Source organism: Euprymna scolopes, chromosome 17, assembly GCF_053919585.1.
Source record: "Euprymna scolopes isolate OS-2025 chromosome 17, ASM5391958v1, whole genome shotgun sequence".
NCBI lineage: Eukaryota > Metazoa > Mollusca > Cephalopoda > Sepiida > Sepiolidae > Euprymna > Euprymna scolopes.
Genome location: NC_136498.1, coordinates 122,479,308 through 122,501,770, shown reverse-complemented (window position 1 = coordinate 122,501,770; position 22,463 = coordinate 122,479,308). Strand labels below are relative to the sequence as shown.

The window sequence follows — 22,463 nt, the reverse complement described above, 5'->3', positions numbered from 1 at the left end:
TTTGTTATTAGCCCCCAAATGGATCAGAAGGGATTGCAAATTGCATTGTTATGATGACTGAACTTACGCATTTAGAAAAATTCTGGAGCATAAAAGGTCGCTTGATTTAATAGTACAACTACCTCGCTTTTCAACATTTTAGTTTTTTTAGTTAAAAGAAAAAAAAAAAGGCATTACTTTCGGAACAACCCCCGGATTATAATTTTTATAGTTGACTTTCTAATTCAGTAAGGTGAAAAAGAAATTCATCTTGAATTATTAAATTATTTTAGAGTAAAAAAATTTTTTTTTAAATCATAAACTTCAAAATAGTGGCCGTTTCTTATGTTGGTTCAGGAACATGGACACTTTCCAAAAGTAAAAAACATGCCCGAGTTGTATTTATAACAAGGAGTTAAAAATCTCTCATAAGACCCATCTGACCAAACAATAAATCTATGGCAAACTTCCATTGGCATCATCTATTGTCAAAGTAAAACGTGTTCAGTTTGCATGCTATTGTTTTAGAGCAGTGAATGAAATTATTCCTTCCCTACTTTTGTGGAACCCCACTACCCACTCCAAGAGTAGAATGCTCACATACCCGAATGTCATTGCAAGGGGTGCCAATGTTGAGAGGCAAGACCTGGAAGCAGTCATGGTGGATTCGGACATCTGGCATGAGCATGTGAACTCCATAATCTCAACTAAAGTCGAAAGATGACAATTGTGTTGCTGTAGTCTAATACAGTGAGACAAGATGGATGGAAATCATTAAAATCTATAAACTCTGCCCCATCCTAGCTTGAATTTCATGATTGAGTGATTACATCATGACAGGTAAATTTATATATATATATATATATATATATATATATTATATATACGAGGGGCGTGCAATAAATAATGCCCCTGACACACTTCCCATAGACGTAGAGCAACGAAACTTGGCACAGTTATTAGTCTTTCTCTACATAGGAACCACCCAGAGTTATGCATTTCTCCCATCGTTTGATGCAGCTCTGGAGACCGTTTTTGTAGAACACCCCAGGTTGGTCCTCCAACCATGACGTGACTTCAGAAATCAAGGTAGCATCATTTGAGAAATGCTTTCCTTTCAAAAACAACTTCATGGCTGGGAAGAGGTGAAAGTCAGGGGGTGCAAGGTCAGGAGAGTAGAAAGGATGGGGGAGAGGATTTCATAACCACACGCCTGTGCTTCTGATCTGGCGACATGCAAGTTGTGGACCAGAGCGTTGTCCTAAACGAGGGTACCTTTGCTGATCTTGCTCCGCCTCTTGATTTTGATAGCTTCCCTTAATTTCCTCAAAAGTGAAGCATAATAGGCTCCTATAATTGTGGTACCCTTTGCCAGGAAATCTGTCATCACTACTCCGTCCTGGTCCCAGAAGACTGAGCATGACCTTGTCGGCGAAGGGCTGCACCCTTGCCTTCTTTGGAGGTGGTAAGTCCAAGTGCTTCCACTGCATTGAATGGGCTTTGGTCTCTGGATCATAGTGATGGACTCAGGTTTCATCCCGTGTAATCAGTCTTTTGAAAAACTGACTCATCTCCTTGGCACATCTCCAAATTCATCCTCGAGCACTCAACGCATTCTCGGAATCCATCTGGCAGACACCTTAATGCATATGGTCATGAATGATAATTTCCACAAACCCTGTACTAATCTTGACATCTTGGGCTATTTGGCGAATAGTAATGCGCCGATCTTCCAAACTGGCAGTCTCAACTTGACGGACAGATGCCTCATCAATGGCAGAAGGGGGGACAACCAGGTCTGGGAGCTGCTTCCACAAACTTCCGGCCATGTTTGAATTCATGATGCCAGCGTTTTACAAGGTCATATGATAGGGCATTATCACCGTAAGTTTCTTTCATTTCATCAAAAGTCTCCTGTGGTGTGCATCCTTTCAAATACAAACACCAGATCACTGTACACGGGGTAGCTACTGTGTGTGTGTGTGTGTGTGTGTGTGTGTGTGTGTGTGTGTGTGTGTGTACACACACACATGGGCGTGGCTCAGACCAAGGAATAAGGGTGGAGAGTTATGTTTTTGTTTCAAGTCTAGCTGATGGCACATAAATCATATATATATATATATATCCATATATATATACATCTCCATATATATATATTTTTTTTTTTTTTAATCTCATTACTATGTATTAGTTTCAATATAAAAATCATTAGAAAATTGTCTATAATACATAATCTGCATGAATTAAAATACATTAAAGCATATCTTACAACTGGGCAATGCCGGGCGGCCTGATAGTAAAAATTAAAAGTACATGGCTTAATACTTAAATGCAACAATATATAAACTTAAGAGTTTTAGATATGGACGCCATAATTAATATATATATATTTAGAAACAACATTATCGTTGGTGCCTGTTTTCCTTTAATTCACTTTTAACTCAAATATTATAGAAATTAAAAATTACTTTTATTCTTAATAGTTGTTCCCAAAACAGTGAACCTAGGTCAATTAACTACTGCTGACGTTCTTTCTATTATATTGAACCAGTTGCTATAGATATGGGGAAAATCGTGTTGGAGAAAAGTGTCTGAAAGGTGTAGAGACTAATGAAAACTATTCAAAGAAACCTGTTACACTTTTGTTGTACATTTCTTTCTTCTTCTGCAACACCCCCAGCCCAACTAGTAATAATTAGTCAAGCTGCTGCTTGCATTCTTTCTTCAACACACACAAACCCGTTGCTATTTGAATATGTGGGAAGGGGGAGAGGCTTTATACAAGAAGTTTTAACTGAGGAAAGATTTTATGAAAAAAAAAATCTGTCAGAGGGCGGGGGGGGGGATAATACTTAAATAACCAACTTTTAAATAGTTGGATCATATGATTAACATGGATTTCGTGTGATTGCTTCTCCAAAAAGTAAATTAATTTCTTTTACAGGAATAATTAAATAAACGCAAACTAAAAAAAAGAAATAAATTTTTTCTAAAGATTTTAATTTAACAAATTAATCCAGGAGGCTTAAAAATTGCACTTTGCAAATTTCTCATGCCACTTAAAACGGTGCCGTTTGTCTTGAATAACGAAGTTAGACCAAGTGGAATTTGATTCAACAATCTTAAAACAAACTAATACGGCTTCATTTTTACAATGCATCCTTTCAATCCATGTGGAGAAAAAATAAAAAGCCTCTTTCAAACTCTAGTGTGACAGACAAAAACGGCATTATTTAAATCTAAACTGTTGAGTTTATTCAACTTCCTTTCTAAGCACATATTCTAACGAACCTATTGTCACAAACGATACCAATTTTCATAAACTTTTTAGTTTAAAAAAAATTAAGATTTATCTAAGGTCATTCCAAAAGTAAAACCTTTTTTTTAACTAAAAAGTTTAAAGAGCTACGAAAATGGAAGTGGTACCATAAAAATGAGCGACCTTGTGCTCCAGAATTTATTTTTTCTACATAGTCACCACTATTCTCAATGCACTTTTGCCAGGAATTCAATGACACATCTCTGCTTCTGATGCACGCCCATAAGAACAGGGGTTGCTTTAAGTCTCACACCATCAATATCTGCAACAGAGATGAAACTAAGGTCATGAATGCATAAGTTCAGTTAAAATACAATTTCCAATCCACTAGACCAGATAGAATTAAAAAAAAAAAAATAGGAGGTATTACTTTTGGAATGCCCCTTGTAACAAAGTTATCGGATCTAGAAAAAGTATTTAAGCGTTCATATCAAGGTTCTGACCAGCTAATTTATTAGCACCATAATAATGTGCTTTAATAGTTTTTATTGTTTTTTAATTATGCAATCCCTTCCGGACAACTGATAATACAGAATCGTTTGTCAATTATGACAAAAAAAAAAAAAAAAAAAAAAACAGGAAGGAAAATAACTCATAATTGAATATGAGTTGTCTCCCTTCGATATAAAAATTAATTTCTTTTACTGTACAAGTTTTAATGACATTGTAAACAAAAGTTAAAAGCTAAAACGACTTCACTGCATTCTGGACAAATACAATCAGTTAAAAATAAAAACTTAGGCATGACGGACCAAATGACAAAAAATAAAATAAATAAATAAAAAGGGGGCGGTTTTAACCATAGAATACCGGTGTTAACAAATTGCAAAAAAAAAAAAAAAAAAAAAAAAAAAAAAAATATCATTAGTCAGGAACATTTTATAGAAAACAAAAAAAAATAAAATAAAAATCTTATAACATTAAAAATGTATTAAATAGATAACTAAAGCAAAGAAAACTCACTTTTAATCCTTCAACTGAACGAAAAGTCTTTTTCGGCTTCAGAATCTGTTACCTGTTAAAAAAAAAAAAAAAAAAAAAAAAAAAAATTAAAAGCCATTTTTAAAAAAAATCTTTTTATTCAACACGCTATAAAAAGATTAATATTGTTAAGTATCATCCACTGATTATTCAGCCAATTCTACACACGCATACTAGAAGAATGTGACCTGTTGAGTCGCCCATCAAGCTCAAATTAAATTGTTTCAATCAAAAAAGTTTGTAAAGCTAGTTAAATGCAATGAACTAGCATGCCGCCTGGCATTGTCCGGTTATAAAATACGCTTAGTGATAGTTTAATGCAGATATATTTATTATATTTAACCATCAAGTAATGTTTAGTCTGGTCAGTACTAAATGGGTGACCATTTGGGACTTCCAGGTGCTGTATGCGCTCTCTGCTTATCTCGGCATTGTTTCCAGTCATCCTGGAATTTTCCTTGCCACTGGACTCAAAGTGCCGATTCAGGAAAGGTGTGGTTGGAAATTGCACAACGTTTGCTTCACAATTACACGTGCAGCTTCTCCTGCAGGGGGTATCCTTTGTCTTCAAGACTGACCGGAGGCATCGATTTATTATTATAGAGCCAATTTTCTATTGATTTTTACATTGTACCCACTATATAGTAGAGTAAAAAAAAAAAAAAAAACTAGGGTTCCATCAGTTCATCGAAACCATTTAGCTCTCTAGCTGTATTCGCTACCCTACAACCTAAAGACAGATGATCTCAAAACTTTGAAAATCAGCACAGATTAACATGTGTATATCTACACATGCGTACAGGAGCATTTTAAGTTGACTTACATCCGCCAAGTTAGATTTTTTTTTTCAATTTTGACCTAGTGGCTATTTTTATCTGCTAAAAGTCAAATTGAACTTGCTCCACTATATAAAACTCAAATGACCTTGTAACGAGTGATGTAACCCACTTTCCAGTTTACGACATCCGGTTTCGCATGCGCACATAAACATTAACGTTTAGACAATAGAGTTATCCCCTTACACTATTAATAACCATGGAACTAATGCGGCCCTTTATAACTAGAGGGCGTGATTAAGATCTTTTTTTTTTTCTTCCAATTTTTTAAAAGTTGTCTGCTTACATTCTTATTGCCGATTTTCCAGCAGCTGATTAACCTTACCATAGCTTGGCATGCTCCTGTATTTTATCTGCACACGCCAAACGGAAATCCGGATCGGTAAATGCACACGTTCCTATTACATTAAATAGTGTTTTCTTTTGTTTTTTTAAACAGCAAATACTTGAATCTATTCGGTTATATTTTTTTTACACATTAAATCCATTTTTTTTTTTTTTTTTTTTTTTTTTTAACAAATTTAATATTTTAAATTCTTCATAAGTTGTTAAACAAAGCTGAAAAATATGTCATCGGCGCTTGATTCGTAGGAATATTATGTTTAATTTTCGAATTTTGAGTGATTATTCAGAAAAATAGGTAATTTTACACGATTAGGAAAGATTTTATTTTTCCATGTTAGAGTAAACCGTCCGGATACCATTAATCCGGAATTATGTTTCTATATAATTAGAAAAAGAAATTTCAACACTAATATATATATATACACACACACACACACACACACACACACAGGGTGTCCATAAAATCTGGCTGTATAATGTAGCCAGACTTTGTGGATACCCTGTAGATTATGTAGCCAGACTTTGTGGACACCCTGTAGATTATGTAGCCAGACTTTGTGGACACCCTGTAGATTATGTAGCCAGACTTTGTGGACACCCTGTAGATTATGTAGCCAGACTTTGTGGACACCCTGTAGATTATGTAGCCAAACTTCGGACACCCTGTATATATATATATATATATATATATATATATATATATTCAATAAATGTTTTGGTTTTCAAATATTTTTGTGTTTGGAAAAAAATCTTGTTTGTGACTTATTTGCTGCGGTATTTAACCAAGAAGAAATTTAATTTGATTTGAGCCCAAAACAATAAATGTTAAGGGGTCAAAATTAAGCTTGTATAAAATTCTGTATGCACCTTTGGAATGGCAAGGTGTAGCGAACTAAGTATTATGGTATTTGTTTAATGCACAGTTAGGGATTAATAGGGATTGGTAGAACTCCTAAAAATTCCACAATAATTAGAAATGTTTAAAACACAAAAATGAATAAAATAAGGAGTTTAAAACAATTTTTAAATTCTTTAACTTTTTAAAGTTAAAAAGAATGGATTGAAAAAAATTTAGATTTTTTTTTCAATGAAAATTCAACACTTTTCTAAATTTTGTATATAAATTATAAAGGAACAGATGTAAACTCACTTGCACAATTAAAAAAAAAATAAAAACTATAATAAAAGTCTCATCTCAACATGACTTTTTTAAATTATAAAATAAAATAGCCAATTTGAAACCATAAACAGTTTTTTTCATTTTTGAAGCAAATGGTTTTTAATAATTCTTAACTGATAAAGAGCGACTATAAAGGGAGGTAATTCGTTTCGTAATTTATGACTGTGTTAAGCTTCTTTTTTTTTTTTAAAATAGGAAAAGGCTCTGCACAGAACCAATCCTCTTCTCTAAATGTGTCACCATGATCAAAGAAGAATAGCAGGTCTACATCATTGGAAGCCATAATAATTGCAGACTTTATAGAAAAAGTTTTTTCTAGATACCTGCCTTGGCCAACTTTGGAGAGGGGGGAGGAAATCTAGTGATTTTACCCTACCTCCAGAAACACAAGGTGTCTACAAAGACATGAGACAAACAATCGATTTCAATTCCACACAAGAAACGACACCCATCCACTCATGTCTAATATTCTTTCCGATGCTTTTACTACCAGGCTTTGCAACATGATGAATAATGGAGATAAAATAAAATTATCCTTTGAATATTCTTTCCAAACTGAATACAGATTTTGCAATCCAAGTGGCAGTCAACGCGTTGGCTCCGTTTTCAAATGACCAGGATCGCAAACGCAGAGAGATCAGCACAGGTGATCCGCTGCACTTGACATGTTGACAGTTCCAGCAGTAAACAAAACTTACTATACAGAACTTTGAAAAGATAATGCATCTGCTGTGCACTGATTGCAGTGTGGATGAGGGGGGGGGGGGCGATGATTTTGAGTGACAGTCCTCTCTGTGGAAAAGTTTGCAGCTGATTATAACAGACTTGGTCACTTCTAATCAGCTGTTTATCGAAAAAAAAAAAAAAATGTACTAGCCTGTTCCCTACCAGAGCATTGACACTCAATTTTTAATCTAAACATGGATCCTTTGACTTTAGAACTAATTAAGAGTATAGAAAATTTTAAAAATTATATTTGACTAGAGTCATCCATCAATTGAGGGTGAAAAATTCATAAAATTTGCACAGAACAATTTTTGCTAACCTTGACTGATAAGAGAATTTGCCAGAAAACCAAAATTCATTTTCTCAGATTCCAGAAAAAAAAAAAAAAGAAAAAAAAAAAAAAACTTATCTCATTAAGGTTCTGCTGAAGACTGTATATTCTCAAAAAAAAATGGCGTATATACAAAATGAAAAACTCAAACCAACCAATAGAGTTTATAAAATCTAGAAAAGAAAACATCAAGAAAATATGTTCAATGATTAACTGATTTTCCAGCTCACATCAACTGGTTCCATATCCCCCCCCCCCCAACTTCATTTTACTAACTAGACCTAGTGATGTCATCGTTTATCTTTTCTAACTAGATTTTTGAAAAGTTAAATTTAATGACCACGTCATTGGGAAGCAGTTGCAGTGAAATGGATATGATGTAGAATGATGACCTGATTGTGCAAAGTCAGATTCTTGTTGGTTCCATGGTACAAATTTGATGTTGAAATCTTAACATTATCTTTGTGTCAAAAAAAAAAAAAAAAAAAAAAAAAAAAAAAAACCAATGCCAAAAACAAATCAGTCAAAAGTCGTACCACAGTTGTTATATTTCATATTTTATTGTTTGCTCATTAAATTTAGTGATTCAACCAAATTGTTATAAATTGGTAACTAATTTGTCTTGGGGGTGATATTTTAATCTCTTTATAAAATTATTAACAATTTCAAAACTTTTAATCAAATCAAGAAATTGTTAAGAATTTTAAAGCCACTTTAAATAACTTTCTATAAAACAGCTCCAAGTTTCGAATCAGTTTGTAACTAACATTTTTTTTTTCTGCAACTATTAAAACAACTAAAATGGCCGATTTGTTTTTGAAAAAAAAAAAAAAAAAGGAAAAAAAAAAGAAACGGAAAAGCATTCTAGTGGATTTTATTTCAAACTTTTTTTAAAAAGTTAATTTTAATATATATGGCCTAATCACTGACAACGGTTTCTGTCAGATCACTATAGTTGAGCAACGGATCATTACTAAAATGGGTGACCGTTTGGGAATTCCAGGTGCTGTATGTGCTCTCTGCTCATCTTGGCATTATTTCCAGTCAGTCTTCGGCCTCTTCTGGTTGGGAGTGAGCAACTCTTGTCTCACAATCACACGCATAGCTACCCTTACAGGGATATCCATTGTCTCTTGAGACCAAATGGAGGCATCGAATTTTAATGCTTTAGCGTTTTTTTTTTTTTGTTTTTTTTTATTTCATAGTGAAAAAAAAAAGAAAAGAAAAAGTGGGTACTCATGCAGAGAGTGATCCGTGCTGAAATAACATTTAAAAAGCCATTCTTAACATGGGGAGGATGTTTTGTACATATTCTATACTTTAACCTTACAATTGAATAAAAAAAAAACAAAAAAACATAAAACTTTAATTAAACGTGGAAATACGATTTAAAAAATAGCGCGGATCACTCTCTGCATTAGCACCAAAAAGTGTAAGTCACACAGAGTTGAGAAACACAGATGTGGTGCGAGAATTTTATTAATATAATCATCAATTCATGAGCAAATAACCAAACGCGAAAGTCATCAATTGTGAAAGCACAGGAGTTGTCAGATGATTTGCATAAACAAATAAGTGTCGGCTTTAACATGAAATGATTGCGCTGTCATCGGTTTTGCATTTAGATGGCTGCTACCAACGCCTACACAGTTTGCACTGGTTCTAATGGCCACTCAATATCTCACTTTCTTATTGATTCAAGAGAAAATTTATCTTTTTTATGTCAGTTCAAAAATCACCTGATTTGGTTACCTGTGTAGGAAGGGCTGTACTGAATCGTTAGTCTGAACGCTAGATATTTTTAACTAGTAGAGCTATCTGGCATTGCCCGGGCTTGGAGGCATGGACAAGAAAATAAAAGTTAAGCTTCTATAAACTGTCTTTTTACCTAATGTTATTTTTTGAACGCCTATTGTTTTTGTTTTCCCGACTATAACCAGGTCATAGTCACATTGAAATCTAAGGTTCGTAAAGATATTCTATTTAGATAGACATAAAGATATCCTATTTGGATAGCTAGACATACAAACATTTGTCGTTTATATAATAGATTTTAATTTTTTTTCTTCACGTTTGGAATCCAACTTTTTTTTCTTTAATAAAAAAGAATTTAATAAACTTTCTTTAAAATCGTACACTTAATTTTTAGATTTCTTTTGTGTATATATATATATATATATATATATATATATATACACACACACTAGCGAGGGGTACCCGGCGTTGCCCGGGTATTTTTCGGGGTATGTGAAAAAAACCCGAAAATGTGAAAAAAAGAAAAAAAAACAGGGGCCCGTGAAAAAAAAAAACAAAAAAAAAAAACGAAGCCTTCACGACGCGCAGTTGGAAAATAGTAAAGTGTTTTAAAAAAAACAGGTGCGCGTTTTTGATTGACGTGACGGCGATAGGCATTCAGCAGTTAGCATTTTGTGCGGGACAGTTTTGAATGAGGGGAATAAATCGGTTTGTTTGTTTTTAAAACCCGCTGAGGAGCGAAATGAAAGCTACAGTCTGATATGATGAAGTCAACATTGAACAAACGTTAATTAGCTCTCTTGAGACAACTGGCTTTCGGCCTGTGATTAGAGTCGAGTTTCGCTTTTTTTTATACTGAAAACCGAATGTAACGCGTGCCGATGCGGGAAATGTCGAATAATTAACGTTTGAAAGTCAATAAAATTAAATAGACAGGCGAGCTCCGTGGGTAACTTTGAGATATTACAATTTATAGATGATATAAAAAGTTTTAAGTTGTGAACCGAGCAAGCGCTTCTCTGAAAGAAGCCTTTTGTGGGCATCGAGGAAAAGCGTACATACATACATACATTTTCGCTTTTATATATATATAAAATAAGACGTACAAAATGTTATTAATCTATTAAAAATACTAGTGTACATCCTTCATCAAAAATTGGGGGGGGGGGGTAATTCGTTAGTGTTCCCAACGATATTCATATTTATAGGAAACTAGCAGGCTGCCCAGCGTTGCCCGATCATAAGATATGCTATTTTAATTCATGCAGATTACATATTTATCATTAGAAACAATTCTCTATCGATTATTATACTAAACCTAATATAGTTTTCTTTTTTTCTTTTTTTATTACATTTTCACCCCAAACAAGGCACAGTGGCACTTTGGTGTAGGGGCTACTATCAGGGGCAACAACTCCTGGGGTACTATGTAGGGATTTGGGCAGCAAGATGTCGGTTCACGTTACACTTTAACTTCTGCACGTCAGTACTGTTGGGGAAGCAGGGACCTGGAATGGAATTCCAAAGTCTAGCGGTTCTGGGGAAGAAACTATCGGAGTAGAAAGATCTTTTACATCTAGGGATCTCTACAGTGTGGGGGTGGGATTTAGCAGCCTGTCGGGTTTGTCGAGGGTGCTCACGTCGTGGGGGTACAAGTGGTTGCAGTTCGTCAGAGCATTCGCCACTAAAATACTTGTAGAACAGGCAGAGGGATGCAACATTTCATTGATGGGACAGAGGCTGAAGCTTAGATGCCAGTTCAGGGTCTATCAGGTTTGCGACTCTTGAACCTTGTCAAGGAGCGAGAGACTAGTAGCAGATGCACCAGCCCAAATGTGACAGCAATACTCCAGTAATGAAATTAAAATTAAGAAAATATGTGATTTGGGTGCCATCAGCTAGAATCAAAACCCAAACCTGCAACTCTCCATCCTCAATGCTTAGCCTCTCAGCCACGCCCATATGCATGCATTTATATATAATAAAAAAATATGTAAGTGGAATAGAGGTGGGTACAACTGCTTGATCTCTTAAAATAGATTATCAATGTATTTATATATGTATAGTGTATTTTGCCGTCCGAAGAGTAGCTATTTTTGGAATATTTTTTAAATGATATATTTAAACTTGTTCAAATGGTTATGAAACAACTGTAAAGCATAAGAAAATACACAATGTGTTCTCATTTTATATTTTGTTTGGATTTTTGCGAAAATATAGAATAAAAATTAAACCTGATAATCATGCAGCTTAATTGAGTTATTCTGACCTTGATTTTATTGGTATACTAGCGGGGTACCCAGTGTCAATCAAGCAAGCGCAAAAAAAAAAAAAATAGCTACAGTAGTCAGGTTCGAACCTGTAACCTTCGAACTTCTCCAGCTTTCCCTGTCGAACTTAGGAATCTGCACAAAATTTTGAACAGAGCCCTTTATTTAATCCACAAGGATAGCATGATCTTGTTCCGTCAGCCACGACCGTGTAGAAGTCCTAAGTAATTCACAATTATATTTAGTGTCGCTTCAGTAATTTCACAACCGAATTTTACCAAGTACTTTATCCGCTATGCCAACAAGGATTCTTGCAGACAATTCTAGTATTAATTTTGGGAGCCTTAAGCCTGTATTTTTTTTTTTTAAACTCTCGTTCAACCCCTGACAAGGCACATCGCCACTTAAACGTAAGCGGATACTATTTGGAACCACGTCTAAGAAAGATGAACAAGATGTGTACACTCTATACACCTGAAGAAGGTCGGAGGTTACATCGGCCGAAATGCAAAAATACTGCAGATGAGAACAATAGGTTGAAGAATTCAAATAATCAATCCTTAATCTCAGAATTCCAGTAACGTAATACTGTTTTTTTTACTCTCAATTGATACGAGAAATGCTAGCAATTAAATGCAAAATCCTATGATGAGATATAATTAGTTTATTTCATATGGAAGAAGGTAAAAAAAAAATCTTTTTTTAAAATGTTCTTGGAGTAACTTGACATTAAGAGGAGGAAAAACTTGTCTGATTCCAGTGTAGCGCTATCAACATTTTATTCAATTAAACACTTTAAACTAAAGCGTTAAAGAGCTACAAAGACGGTAGTGGGACCATTAAAACGAGTGACCTTTCGTGCTCCAGGATTTATTTTTCTACATAGTCAGCACCATTTTCATTGCACTTTTGCCAGACTCTTGATGTCCGTCGTAAAAGTTGGGAGCATGCTTTGTCACATCTATCAACACTTTGAAGTCGACAAACCCATCTCTCAATTGCACTGACATTAACAGCATCGGCTTCGTAAACATTCAACAAGCGCCGACGAATGTTAATCGTTCAATTTTTTCTACAGGGAGGAATTCAATGACGCATCTCTGCTTCTGATGCATGTCCATGAAAAGGGTTGCTTTATTAGTCTCACACCGTCAATATCTGCAACAAAGATTAAACTTATAAGTCATGAATGCATAAGTCCAGTCATCATAACAATGCAATTTATAATCCTCATTCATTTGGGTGGCAAAAGAAAAAATAGGAGGTATTGCTTTTGAAAGCTTTCTAGTAGGAAAACAGAAACCAAACTAAATGAACTAATCCAGCATTCTATGGGATTTTTTTTTTTTTATTTTGGTTCCCCAATGATAACATAGGTCCCTCTCCGATGATTTAAGTATTTTTTTAGTGTTGGTGAGCTAATTTAAACAAATGTTCTGATCTTATAAAATTTAAAGGGTTAAAAAATAAAAAATTAAAAAAAATAAATAAAAATAAAAAAAAAACAATTTGGACATTAAATGCGAATTAATTTCTTATTTTTGATCTTATAAAATTTAAAGGGTTAAAAATTAAAAAAATTTTTTTTTAATTTAAAAAAATTAAAAAAAAAAAAACAATTTGGACATTAAATGCAAATTAATGTCTTATTTTTTGATCTTATAAAAAAATTAAAAAAAAAAAATTTAAAAAAATTAAAAAAAAAAAATTAAACAAAAAAAATTAAACAAAAAAAACAAAAAAAAAACAATTTGGACATTAAATGCAAATTAATTTCTTTGGTGACTGACTGGATTCTAATCTTCTGTTTGGAAATATGGTCTTCTTTCGTATTATTTTTGATTCTTCAGACTACTGTTTTCATCTTCGTGTCATTTTCATAATGTTTGGGTCGATGTAACTTTCGACCTTCAGGTTTACCTTGAACTCTGGATACACCAGAGGAAGGTTGGAGGTTTCATCAACCGAAAAATTGTGAAAATCACACTCAAGATGAGACCAGCAGTCCAAAGAATCCAACTAATATGAAGAACCAATCCTTATCTCAAAACTTCAGAAACAATGGTTTTCTTTGATTTAACACACAGTTTTTGATTAAGCATTTTGGGTCTGAACACTTGAAATTTTAGATGTAGGTTACTTGGACATGGACCAAACATTTTAGTTTGATTTGAGCAAAAACAAATGTTAAGAGGTCAAAATTGGGGTCAAAGTTAAAAAAATTTGACCTCTGTGGTCTACCAAATTACTCAGCCAATTTTTGGTCTAAACATTGGGAATTTTACATAAAATGTATTCAGACATGCAAGTTTTTTTAATCAGATTTTAGCCGAAAATTTGGCTGCCAAGGGATCAAAGTTCAAAAGATTTGACCTTTGCAGTCTCTAGCAAACTATTCAACCAATTTTGGATCAAACATTAGAAATCTAATATAAATCTCACCAGTGTTTAAATGTATGTATGCCTATGTATGACAGAGGTAACAGATTTTCATGAGATCGGTATCAATTTGAAGCTCGACGTCTCGGACGACAAATGTCGAAAAATTGGCCAAAAACATTAATTCCTTCACCCTCAACTGGGCAGTTTTCTACAAAGAGGGGTAGATTTTTTGCGAGCCATTTTTGCAAGTCATCGTATCAGTTGGATTGACTCTGCCTAATTTTAACATTAGGAACTTCCGATCGCGTCATGGAGAAGTGATAAGACGCCAGATCTTCTTTCATTTTCTTTTCCACCTTTGTGTCACCAGTTTAAACCTGCTCGCCTACTACCACTTTTTTTTTTTTTTTTTTTGCTTAACACACACCTCCAAAACACCCGGACAACCAGGCTAGTTTTATATAAAGGGTATTCAGACATGCAGCAAGCTTTGTAATCAGCTTTGGAGTGAAAATTTGGCTGCCAAGAGGTCAAAGTTGAAAGAGTTGACCCTTGCAGACTCTACAAAACTTCGGTCATTTTGGGTCTAAACACTTGAAATTTTAAATGTAGGTTACCTGGAAGGCGTCAAACACACACATATATATATATATATATATATATATATATATATATATATATATTATACATACACACACACACACACACAAAGTTATGAGTACATAGGGCCTGAGCAAAGCCGGGCTGCACTGCTAGTATATATAAACCGGATAAAAAAAAAATGTATTGGTTGATAAAAATATTTACATCTAAAAATCAAACTATTTAAAACGATTAGACAATAAGATCGTATTTCGAAGATACGGACGTGAGAGAAGGGTGGGGGTTAGCTAGGAAGGTCTACTGAACATGAAACAAAGCTGAAAAGGAGGCAATCTATAAGATTTTCTTTCAATCAAGAGTGAAAGGTTAAGGCGTTTTATTGGATTGAATTAAAACATTAAACAACGTTTGGTTGGCTGGTTAGGGGGGGGGGGCTTTGAAACATTTAATGCTTAAATAATACCAATCCTAAACTAGGTGGAGACATCAACTTAATATTTTTTTTTTAACTCCTGACTTAATTTCAAACTAGCAAGACATTCACAGCAAAACCTCGTCTTCCCAACCGCAAATAACTTTTCTTCCAGGTGTCTAGTATCACGAGAAATTTCCATGAACAGTTTTTTCGCAATAACTTCCCATTTGTGGAACACACTATGAGACTGCTTTTTTGCAGACTATGATATGGACATCTGCACATATATCATGAGGTTATAGCAAAAAGACGGTTGGGGGAGGGGCAAAAAAAATAAAGATTCCCGGGCAACGTCGGGCATTATATATATATATAACTACTTAATTTACTCACATAAAATTAATATACGAAAGTATAGATTTATGCGTAAACTAAGTATTTACTTCAAAAGTGCTCAATACGTAGATAGAGCTAGTTAGTAATTTATAAAATATATATGGCGATTAAGCTACACTGAATATTCGGCGTAGCATCCACTCTAGGACTCCTGAGGCTTATGCATAAGCCTGAGGAGTCCTAGAGTGGATGAAACGCCGAATATTCAGTGTAGCTTAATCGCCATATATATTTTATAAATTACTATATATATATATATATATATATTATGCGCGCGCGCGTTCTTACAAAACGATCCAAAACCCTAACACCCACTACTCATCAATTAGTTGGAGTTATTTTGAACAAATAGCGTGAAGAGGTTCACCTTTTCCAACGCTAGTAGTACATAACTGAACACAACAAATCCGATAGGATTTCAACTCCGCATAGTCCACGGCAGCATACATTTGAAATATCACGCAGCCCCCCCCCCCACTCCGTTAAGGGTAGTAGAGTATATTATGAAATATATGATCCTTAACTTTTACATTAATTAATGGTGTGGTTGGGGGGGGGGGACAGAAAAGAATGAATGAACTTTCGGGGGGGGGGGAGTTCATTTCATGGCGTCATCCATTTTCAAATATTTATATTGAAATTCGTAAGGTCAGAAAGTCAATACAACGCAGATTTCTATTTATTTTTTTTTTTTTTTAAATAAATATTTCTTTAAAATCAAATTTTCAGCGATATGACGCTTTTATCAGGATCAGAATTGTTTTGTTTCTTTCCTCATGGCATGGGGTCATTAAAAAATTAATATCCGTGTGATCTTCAGTGATTTTTTTTTTAAACAAATGTTACATTTTTTTTTTTTAATTTAACATTGTATTAGCTTTCTAAACTTCCAAATTTAAATTCAAACAACGTTTATATCGCATAAAACAAATATTCATCAATTCCTTTTATGCATGAGCCACGCATTCACCATTTTGAACATTTGAAGCATATCGTTGAAGATCAAATTTTACCTTCTAGTGACACCATGTCACGAAAGACGAAACCAACTGAACCTGATGAAGCCATTATTGTCTAAAATTGGATTTTAAATAAAATAAAAAATCAGCATTGACACTACCAGAATGATCATGCAATGATACGATAGATATGCTAATTCAGACTTGCTGGTATAACCCCTCTCAATGAGCAGAGATCCAGGTTTCATCTTAATCCAGTAGATTAATCCTACGCTGAAATAAATAGAGATGGTTTGGCCCTATCCAACGCATATCAGTCGACAAGTGGGCAAGAAGAATTATTAACTTTGATGTCCCTGGAACCGGCCCAAGAGGTCGACCAAGGAAGAGGTGGATTGATATCGAGCAGGACCTGAAACACAAATTAACAGAAGCATTGGTAACGAATCGAATCAAGTAGAAAAAAAGCCATTTGACCAAGTCGACAACCCAAACGTCCAACACTCTCGAACTCTGGAAACAAGCAACGATAAACATGCAGTATTTGTATTGACTTTCTAAACTTAGATTTAAATAACGTTTACATCGCAGAGAAAAAAAAAATCACTATATTATATATATATATATATATATATATATATATATATGATGATGATGATGATTGCAACGTCTTGTCAGACGAGTACCACTCCCTCAGACATTTAAAATCCATGAGCCTAAATGCCTGAGGGAGTATCTATACAAAGATGTTACAGAGTCTTAGCTTTGTACGACAGCTAAGTCTCTCTCTCTCGGTTCAAAATGTTGAGATCCAGCAACAAGCAAGAGCAAGATAGCCAGAAACAAATTAAACTGCAGACCAGCTTAATGCGGGTACTGGTCTCCCGCTTTATGGTTTTTTAAATCAGAGATTTGCTTCTCCTAGAAAGGTTGCCTTCACCACGACTTACAGGAACCCTCTCCACCCCAATACACATACACACACAAATATACACGGTGCTAGTTGGCCGTTGACCCAGAAAAAGGGTTCATTCGCCCTTTGGAAGGTCTTGTTTTTAATCCTTCAGGGAGACTAGCCGCCCTCCTCACCAAACAAGTCTGGTGGAGGAACCAGTTTAGTCGCCGGTGACCCGACCATGAGGCAGGTAGTACTGGGTTACATGGTACCAGTAGCATATGACATGACCTTATATATATATATATACATACGAGTGTGTGTGAGGACAATTCTCAACCTATATACTCGAAATTTTTATCTACACACTTGAAATTTGATATAGGGTATTCAGACATATGGAAAACTAATTCGTTTTCATCCCGAAAAAAGGGCTGCTACGAGGTCAAAATTAACAAATTGATACTGTGAGGGGGGGGGCATCAGATTTTTATATTTTGTCAACTGTTTCACGAATTCATGCATGAATGGTTCATATGACCGATTACTTATTAACATAAGTAGATTTGAAAATACTTTAAAGACCATGGCAAGCTGGCCTAATGGTTATTGTACTTGACTCACTGTCTTTAGGTTTTGGTTTCGATCTTGGCTCGAGCATTTCTTTACTTACAAGTGAACCTTTTAGAAAAAGCAATATTCACATGCATACGTCTTGCTTTGTTTTTTTTGTTTTTTTTTTAAATATAAAGTAATTTAACATTACATTTAAGACCTACGGTATTTCTGCTTATAATAAGATATTGCGTTAATTAGGATATAATATTTATGCATAGTTTAAGACTGGGCAACGTCAGGTGGTCTGCTAGTATATCTATATTTCTTCCTTGATAATCATTTGTACGCTTCTCTTAATTCACTTTACTTATCGATTTGCTCTTTATCTCATCTAGTGTGCACGGTGACAAACAACCAAACAAAGCTTTATAATTGCATGTGCGTATATATATATATATATATATATATATATATATATATATATATATATATATATATATATACATACATACATACATACATACAAAAAGAAAATGTGACCCGTTGGATTACCCATTGGACTGATTAGATTATTCAATTAAAAAAAAATTTTTTAAGCGAGTTTGTAAAGCCAGTTATTTTTTAATAAAAACTCCAAAATTAGCTTTTCTGTTCACTACTTCCCTCTCTCTCTCTCTCTCTCCAGCTATGGGTTAAATGTTATTAATGCCTGTAATGATACTCCTATCGTTTCTGATGAATTAATCCAATCTGCTTTATTATTTTTGACTTGAAACAGAAAGGAGATAAAACGCATAAAATAATATTAGAGGGATTCCAACGGACTGAGAGAGGGTGAAAGTAATAGACAGAATTTTAGTAAAACATGAGCAATGGTGAGTAAATTGTAAATTACAGCGAATTAACGATTAAAATGGATTTTTTTAAAACATAACTCAATCCCTAAAACAGGAAATATTTTAGCATTTATTTTGTGTGATTAAAATATATAGGATATAAAGAGAAATGTTGATTAACAGCTTTAGTAACATGTTAAGAAAATTAAATTTTATTTAGGATTAGCATGAACACCCGACGTCGCCTGGAATTGATTAACAAAAGTTTCACACTCCTATAAATTTATTGTCATCGAAATTGGTGAAATCGACCATTTTTCAATCAAATCAATTGATTGTCTGCTCTAGTTGGGGACACACTGTAGTGCACCGGGAAGAAGTCAACAATACATTGTAGTTTGCATTGCACTGTAGAGAACCTACTGTTGATTTTATAAAATTCTTTTTTATATACAATGGCTCGAATTAAAGTTTAAAATGAAAAAAGTTAAATGTCATACTCCAATTGTGCTCTAAACATTCATTTCGAACGTGCCTGTCATATAAAAGAACCTACTGTTGATTTTATGTCCAGCCTTTTGGCTTGTGTGGTAATAAAACTTCTCAAATTCACTTGCGATGTTAGGCTGTGTAAGATGTTAGCTTCTGTCCAAATCGCCTGTTTCTTCTTTCATCGGATTATTTCAATTATAGATATTCTGATACAAAACATTTCTAAGAACATTGCTAGACACATGAAATTCCTTTGTGTGAAATTTCATAACAATCGGCCCAGCCGTTTTCGAGTCCATCGGGAAGGAACTCGCAAAGAGATTTGCTAAGAAAATTGTTACATGAAAAGGACCCCGAAAAATAAAAAAAGATTAATATGAACTAAAGAAAATAAACAAGAGGGTGGGGACAAGCTAGAGGGTGGGGATAAAAAAGGTGTGGGGTGGGGATACAAGTCAGTTGAATAGTTAATATTAACGATCTTAGCAGGCAAGAGTGACTAGAAAATTAAGAGAAAGTTTCTTTATTCTAACATGAGTTTCACTCATAAAAAAAGGTTTTCAAGTAAGTGCTTGTACTTCAAAAGGGCAACTCTTTGTTGGTAAGTAGAGAAAGTATCTGCCATCTGTCTCTCCTTACTCTCTAAGTGCTTTTAAACAGATGATCAAGTTTGAACATGGGAGACAGAAAATATGCGGTTAATTTCATAAAGGAGAACAATAAGTCATATGTTTAGGGATTCATGGCATGTCAAACATCTACGTTTTTAGGCGAAACCAAAGATCTGTTAATTTTAAACACTGAAATTGGTTGGCTTAATGGTAATACCACAGTTACTATCAGACAGAGAGAGAAAGAGTAGGAGAAAATGAGGGAAAACGAAGGCTGGAGAGAGAGAAAGAGAGAGTGAGAGAAGGAGACGAGGGCCGGACGGAGAGAAGGAGACGAGGGCCGGACGGAGAGAAGGAGACGAGGGCCGGACGGAGAGAAGGAGACGAGGGCCGGACGGAGAGAAGGAGACGAGGGCCGGACGGAGAGAAGGAGACGAGGGCCGGACGGAGAGAAGGAGACGAGGGCCGGACGGAGAGAAGGAGACGAGGGCCGGACGGAGAGAAGGAGACGAGGGCCGGACGGAGAGAAGGAGACGAGGGCCGGACGGAGAGAAGGAGACGAGGGCCGGACGGAGAGAAGGAGACGAGGGCCGGACGGAGAGAAGGAGACGAGGGCCGGACGGAGAGAAGGAGACGAGGGCCGGACGGAGAGAAGGAGACGAGGGCCGGACGGAGAGAAGGAGACGAGGGCCGGACGGAGAGAAGGAGACGAGGGCCGGACGGAGAGAAGGAGACGAGGGCCGGACGGAGAGAAGGAGACGAGGGCCGGACGGAGAGAAGGAGACGAGGGCCGGACGGAGAGAAGGAGACGAGGGCCGGACAGAGAGAAGGAGACGAGGGCCGGACAGAGAGAAGGAGACGAGGGCCGGACAGAGAGAAGGAGACGAGGGCCGGACAGAGAGAAGGAGACGAGGGCCGGACAGAGAGGAGAGAGAGATTAGAATCTAGCGAACAGCAAGTGAAAGCCATTCAAATTAGCCAAAGCCACACACATTAGCGAGCAAGATTTTGTCCTTTGGGATGTAGAAGGTATTTTATTTGATTATTTTCAGAAATTGAGAATGATCTATCATTATTGGAATGATTGTAGACCGAAGCCACAAATGAAAAGCTGTGCTATTTCACCAAGACAATGCACCATGTCACAAGTTGATTGCAACAATAGCAAAACTACATGAATTGGACTGCATTGTTTTGCATTTACTCTATCCTCCAGATCCGCTCCTCATCAACTACAGATTGTTTGCAAACCTCCAAAGTATACTCTAGGGAAAGATTTGCTTGTTTATCTTTATTTCATGGCATATTAATCATTTTTGGGGTTTGAAAATTTATGCTTAAAGTTCTTTGTATTTTCACATGTTTAATCATAGTGTTTGGTTTGGTTGATTTGTAGAAAAGTTTTGTTTTTGACTTTGCAAAATATGATTGAGTTTTGCAACGGAAAAGGAACCCCCCCCCCCAAAAAAAACAAAAAAAAAAAAAAAACAATATCAATATTTGGTGCTTGATCTGGGAGCATCAGATGCCTTAACAGGTATTACTAACTTGGGCCAAAGTGGACTTTGGAACAATGGTAACTAATTTCCCACAGTCTATAAATAGAGGCTTCACTAGTGGAGGTCTTTTAAGATCATACTCAGGATGTTAAAAAGATCTGGTTCCAATTATGAAGGGGTATGAGAAATCAAAGCATTCTTTGAGACAAAAGACAAAGCGTTTCACAAAAATGGCATCGCATGGCTAGAGAAATGTTGCAATTGGTATATCAACCAAGAATGAGACTTAATGAATAAAGTGGATTTTTTTCTTAAAAACTGTTCTATTAGTTGTGTTAATAGATTATCTATAGATTTATAGAAGTGAGAATGTGTGAGGATACTTCTCAACTTATATACTCAAACTTTTGATCGATGGACCTGGAATTTGGTATATAGAGTATTCAGACATGTGGAAAACTTTAATCCGTTTTCATCTGGAAAAAAGGGGGCTGCTAAGAGGTAAAAATTGAAAAATTGGTGCATGGGGTGGGGTCATTGAATTTTTATCCGTCAACTGTTTCACATGACAGATTCCTTATATTAAGAATAAGTAGATTTGAAAACACTTTAAAGACGTATCAAGCAGGCCTAATGGTTATCATACTTGACTCACTATTTTTAGGTTTTGATCCTACCTCGAGTATTTTTTTTTTTTTTACTTGCAAGTGAACTATTTAAAAAAAAAGAAAGTTTCTGTAAGAAATAAAATATATTTATGCATATGTTATAACCGGGCAACACCAGATGGCCTGCTAGTTTGAAATAAGACAAACCAAAATCTAAAAAACAATTTAAAATTGAATTATAAAATCCGCCATAATGCATTTGATTTTATTCGTGAAGTCAACCATTTAAATCTTTAATAGTTCAGAAAAATAAATTTACCTTGTAACGTTCACAATTTAAAGCCTTTAAGCGTTTGAATAGTAAGCGATTTAAACTAGCTTTAAAATTCTTACCTTTCAATCTTTTAAATAATTTGCTATTTGCACCCAATTCTTTTATATAAATAAAAATTGAAAAACATTACCAAAAACATTACCAAATTAAGTT

The 22,463-nt window shown here is 35.0% G+C and overlaps 1 long non-coding RNA gene across 1 annotated transcript in view; it reads right to left on the bottom strand.

Moving 5' to 3' along the window:
- LOC145296951 (uncharacterized) overlaps nucleotides 1–22,463 on the bottom strand; it is a 125,557-nt gene that overhangs the window by 46,547 nt on the left and 56,547 nt on the right. Inside the window, exon 2 of the long non-coding RNA XR_013870082.1 lies at nucleotides 4,262–4,313. This is a non-coding gene — a long non-coding RNA (uncharacterized LOC145296951). The remainder of the gene's footprint in view (nucleotides 1–4,261; nucleotides 4,314–22,463) is intronic.